The sequence below is a fragment of the Echinops telfairi genome, unplaced genomic scaffold (assembly GCF_000313985.2).
Source record: "Echinops telfairi isolate 266 unplaced genomic scaffold, ASM31398v2 ScPeMD7_655;HRSCAF=1070, whole genome shotgun sequence".
Classification (NCBI taxonomy): Eukaryota; Metazoa; Chordata; class Mammalia; order Afrosoricida; family Tenrecidae; genus Echinops; species Echinops telfairi.
In genome coordinates, this window is record NW_022104553.1 from 15,554,690 (window position 1) to 15,560,609 (window position 5,920).

Consider the following 5,920-nt stretch of genomic DNA (forward strand, 5'->3'; position numbering starts at 1 on the left):
GGCTACATTCCAATTGATCAAACACACTAGGCATTCTACACCCTCTTTGGCATCAGTTTTAGATCCCCTGATGTTCCCCTGTCCCTGAATTTTTTGGCTCACTGCTCCTTCCTCCTCCTCCTCTCCCCCCCACCCCCCTCCACACACTCCAACCTTCATTCGTTGTTTTCTCCTCAGGCTTGTTTATTTTGCTTATGTTACTTATACAGATAGACATAAAAGAAAAATCAACAGAGCCTATACATTGTTCCAGGTCTATCTATTGACCTTTGTAAATGTCCCCCAACCAGGACAGGTAGGGTCCCTGACTTTGTTCCCATTGTTGCTCTGCTATGGTCCCTTTGTGATTCATCCCACTGGGCGTGGGGTGGGTGGGGAGGTGGTTCAGACCAGACACACTTCCTGCACTGTGTCTCTGGTGTGCTGTGGGCCAGTGAGGGGATGATATGTCTCCAGCTGGGGCCAGCCCTATGGTCCTCTCTGTTCATTGGCTGCTCCAAGCAGGAGTATTGCCCTTGAGGTTTCATGGGCCAAGATGAGGTCCACTCTTTCTCTCTTAGTTTGTTCTCGTGTGAGCAGGACAGACTGGCCACTCTCCCCAGTGTATCTTCAGTGCTGTCCTCCGTAGCACATTCTTCTAGGGTGTGTGTGCGTGTGCGTGTGCGTGTGTGTGCGCGCGCGCACACATAGCTCAGATTGGGGCCAACTGCAGTCCTCTCTTAATGAGCTGCCCTTGTGCAGGATACGTTGCCCTCAAGCCATGAGCCATTTCTTGAGCACTTGTTCCAGCCCAGCCTGTTCTAGGCCTGGGGGTAGAACCGTGGGCAGGTGCTCATTTCCCAGGATTGGACACAAATCCTCAATGTGCAACATGAGTGAGGCAACATCAAATGGCCCAAGGACTCCTAAGTTGGGGGTGGGGTGAGGTAGAATCGAGACTGAAGGTAACTTTTAGATAGGGCGACCACTTTGAGGAGAGGTTGCTGGATGCATACAATGTAAAGGAAGGAAACAAGTAAGACAAGTCTTGAGAGTGAGCTTGGCTCTCAGTCTGCCCTGTAGCCTTCTCTGGCTTTGTTGAGAAGCAATTCTCCAAAGTGCTACTCTTGTTAGCCTTTGCTTACAAGCTCTGCTCTTCTTGCCCATCCTTAGTTTTGTAAGTGCCAGAGGTCTGAGAGGAGCCCACGTCAGACTGGGCTGTGCCCCATCAGATCACTGGAAACAGTTCTGTGCTGGGACCTGAAGACTCAGTTTGCCTGCACCCTTTCCTGCTGCCCTGAACCCAGGCGACAGATGGTTGGCATTACCATTTTGTTGTGGGCTGTTCTCACTCATGGTGACCCCGTGTGACAAAGCAGAACTTCCCCACAGAGTTTTCTAGGCAGTAATTGGAACGGCAGCCAAAGGGAGGAAGACCCTTGGGGTGAGACAGTGGCCACACCCAGGGGCTCCAACATCACAGCCGGTGAGGATGGCACAGGAATGAGTAGTGCTTCCCCTGTGAGTCAGAGTCAACTCGACAGCACCTACAACGGCAGTGGTAATGGGAGCAGATTCCCAGGTCTTCCTCCCATGGAATGACGGGCGTGTTCCAAGGACAGCCTTCCGGTTACGGCTGAGCTCTGACAGGGCTCCTGGCCGACTCTGACATGGAGATGATGGCGTTTGACTCTTGGGCTATGGCAGGAGTCGTACAAGTTAGGAAATCACTGCGAGCCTCTCAGCATGGCTTAGTGAATAGTTTCCGTTGAGTTTACTGGTGAGGTGGACACCAGGGTTGCATTGTACTGAGTGGAAACCACGACGAAGAGAAATGAAGGGACTTTCTCCAGTTCACGCAACAGGCCAATGCTGACTGAAGGGGGCTGAATTCAAACCCAGGAGTCTGGATCCCGAGAGTCAATCTGTTTCCCAAAGTCCTCAGCACGTGCAGACATGTTGTGAGGATGAGTGAGGTTCAGCTTCTGCCACTGTTACCACTGGTCGTCTCTAATTTAGAATGTATGCGAGTTAGGACAACCGACACTTGCATCCATCTATTTCTTTGGCTCTCTGCTTGTTTTTCTGTAAATTCTATCAGTCGTAATACGTGCTACATAGGATGTTGCCCTGATTCATTTGCTAATGCTACCATTCTCAGATGTTCATTCTGCTTTATAATTTTATTAAGCTATAAAGCAGCAATACTGAAACTGAAACAAACAATTCGGTGTCTAATAGGTCAGAACCAGCTTCTCATGGAGTAGCTGGAGTGGAAGGAACTCTATCAGAAGCGGGGACTCATGATCACTGTTCCTGTAGCATCACAGTACACGGACTGGCTTCTCCTAGTCTACACAAGGGCACCCTCCCTGGGTCCTCCCCAACAGCCTTTCTCTCAGACAATCGCATCATGTTCAAAGGCAGGAGCTACCTTGTCTGGGGGCCCACCATAGTGCTAGGTCATTGGGGACCTGGTGATTGTGGCTATAAGTCTCTGCACCTTCAACCACTGCCTGAAAAACCACCTCTAACCCCACCAGACAACCCAAGGTCAATATGCCTGCTTGTTGCACTTGGCAGGTGTTGATGTCCAAGGACGTGGCTATGACTGGCACGCAGGAGGAATGGGGGACAGCCGGACCTGGCGCCCAGAGGACCTAATACCAGGAGGTGATGCAGGAGACCTGCAGGCTCCTCCTCACTGGGTAAGGCTTCGCTCTTACCCGTGTGAGGGACCAGCTACTTCCTGTTGAGTTCTGACTGGTCCCAAAGTCCACAGAGGCCGCCTTCCTTCCTCTTTACCGCCCCTGCAGTTTTCTGTCCCCATCTTCTCCGCTTGGCTTCCAGTGCCTCCACCGGGAGCTGTTAGACGAGAACTGCGGTCCTTCTATCAGCTGGCCTCCAGCTGAGGCTCCCATGTCAGAGTTCTAGACATGGAACCAGATTGACCCCGCCTGGTCGGGTCCAGAGTCCCCGCCGCCCAGTCAGAAGGGCCTTGGGTGATTGCTGTTCTCAAAGTGGGTGCATCAGGCAGCCTTCCCTGCCCTCTGAGGCATATGCCAGGCATGCCCCTAGGCATCTCCTGAACAAGTGTAGGGAAGAAGGTCCGTGGGGCTGCACCATCAGCCCTGTTTCCCGAGGCCCGGGCCCTGCTCCTCCCTCCCTCCGCTGGTACACGAGATGATGTTGCAGGGTGCTCAGAAACCCTGAGAAAGTCAGCCCTTTTCCCTCCTCCAGTATGTGCCCCGTTGTCAGGAAGCTCAGTTCAGAGCTAAGTTCTCGGTTTCCCTCTAGCTGAGGCTTTCCCCCCACTTTCCCACAGTGGGAGCAGCTGTGACTCAGCTTTGAGCAGTCTGCATGAGCTGGTGGGAATTTCATACTACTATGAGTCCACCATTGTGTCTTGACTGTAACCTTCCACTTGGGGCCAGTAGAACTGGTTTTCTAATTTACCAGAGCAGCACACCAACCAACCAAACACAAGCCCATTGTTCCGGAACCAGTTGCAACTCATGGCAACCCCACGTTACAGAGTAGAATGGCTCCAAGGGGTTTTCTCAGCCATACTCTTTATGTAAGCAGTCCTGATGGAGCAATGGTTAAGCACTTGGCTGTTAACCAAACGGTTGGTAGTTCAAACCTACCAGTAGCACCAAGGGAAAGGGATGGAGCGGATTACTTCCATAAAGATCACAGCCTAAGAAAATCCTAGGAGACAGTTCTACTGTCTGATGGGGTCACGGGGAATCAGAATTGACTCAACAACACATGATTTTTAAGTGTTCCATTTGCTATCTAAGTTGTTCACTCAGTCCATCTTCTATGGTGCTCCTGGATTGCTGGGAACCACCACAGTAGCACTAGATAACTAAGACAGATGTCACGTGAATGGGTGCTGTATAGGCAGTCGAGACCGCTCTCTACAGCACTGGAGGCCCCCAGTTGGCATTATGTTTACCGTGTTCGGGGGAGTTTTGTTCACGATCTCCTACCTGTCATAAAGCTCCAGACAAGATGGAGATAATTCATTGCTTTTATCAAACCACCTCTTTCTCCATCAACAGGACGCCCAGTTCCCAAACTAGAGTTGAACCGTCTACTGGAGCATGGGCAGGAGCTGAGGGAAGTGAAGAGGGGACCCTCTCAAAGCACCTGTCCAGGCGGGCAGCCAAGAGCTGGTCAGGTGAGGCCACGGCAGTTTTCAGAGCAGTATGGATTGCAACCTCTGCGCTTCTCCTTCTTGCACCCGCCCTGGGGGTGGGGGTGTCCTACTTGTTTCTTTTTTCCCCACGTCTTATTTAGTAAGCCAGGTACATTTAAAAAAAATTCTGCTGCATACAAAATGGCCTGCTTGAAGTTCTTTCTTTCCACAGTGCTCCAATGCTCAGAACCCTAGATCTTTTGTGCTTTATCACCTATCAAGGCTGTTTTACTAGCCTCAGATCTACATGGAAGCTGGTGGAAAACTGGCTTAGGTAGGAGGCTTCCTTGTCCAGATCCTGGAGAATTTAACAGGCAAGGCGAGTGGCAGCTGCAGATCCTTTGCTGACCTGAGCTGTCCCCGTCTCTCCAGGTTGCTCTCGCGTGCAGTTGGAGATCAGATGGCCACGGCTACTTGCTTCTTATGCCCACTGCGGTCCAGTGCACATCGGTGGGGAGCTCTGTACTCTCTCTAACTGTGTCTGCTAATGTCCAACTGCAGCATTAAGGTGGCTCTGGCCTTATCCAGGTGGTGGAGGAGAAAGGAAAGGAAGGGGGTTAAAAATCATACCCTGTTGGACACACACTTCACTTCCACACATTCCAGTGGTAAGAACTAAGTGTTTCACCACACCTCGGGACACGATTAGAAAATGTGGATTTGTTGTGTGCCCAAAGAAAGCAAATGGACTTGGTTTACATCAACTCTGTCTGTTATACTCAGGTTTCTCTTAAAAATGAAGGATGATTAGAATTTCTGTGTCGTTGAGTTATTTGAAGATGTAGATAGATAATTCAGGAACTTCTTCAAATAGCGCCTACCCCTTGGTAAGGGTCTATACAGGCAGCAAACACTTAGCATACTTCACGGACTAATACGAATCACAATGAGTGATAGTAATGTCGCACGTTTCCTCTGGTCTTGCCAAGCTAGACTCACTGAATATTTCTTCCCCTTCAGACGGCACTGTATACTATGCTCTGTGTGGGGTACCAGCCTCCACAACCGAAGGGGCCCAAGGGTAAGGTGACCAGATTTTAACAGTGGTAAAGCGGGACACCATTGATAAAACTCATATCCTGTTGAAATAGCCACATGGCAGCCAAAAACCGTATACCCTAGCTTGTCGTGCATTCTTTCAAAAAACCGGGACTTTTAAAAAATGCCGCGGGACGCGGGGCAAATTGTTAAAAATTGGGATTGTCCTGCCAAAAGCGGGACGTCTGGTCACCTTACCCAAGGGGCGGTTGTGTAAGCGAGGGGTACATTAAAGAGACATCAGACAAGACAGAGTATGCAAAGGCTCACTGTTGTCACCATGCCTTCAGGAGCCAGGTCTGTGCAGAGAGAGAACATATTTCCAACACCAACCTTTATACTCTCAGGGCATGCAAGCCCCACTAATTATAAACAACCAAAGTGGGTTGTACCCTGAATTCACTGGAGGAGTCACCTAACATCAGTGCCCAAGGCAGGTAAAGGGGAATGACTGTCTTCAGAGCCTAGAGGGAAATAGCACATGTCTGCTCCTATAGTTAAAGCTGCCGGCTATCGCAATCAGCCATGTGCTTGTAAGAGGTCATTTTAAGGCAGCACTATAATGGAAGGATACAGTGGAGAACAATATTAATGATGAGAATGTGATTGGAACTGTCTCCAATTCACCAGGGTGAAGGCCTCCCTCCACTCCAGAAACCCAACCTGCCAGGCTTTTTTTTTTTTTGGCCAGGCTTCTTA

At 50.2% G+C, this 5,920-nt stretch overlaps 1 pseudogene; it reads right to left on the reverse strand.

The window, feature by feature from the left end:
- Positions 1 to 4,489: 4,489 nt before the first annotated feature.
- On the reverse strand, positions 4,490 to 4,612 carry LOC115870410 (annotated as a pseudogene).
- Between the last annotated feature and the right edge of the window lie 1,308 nt (positions 4,613 to 5,920).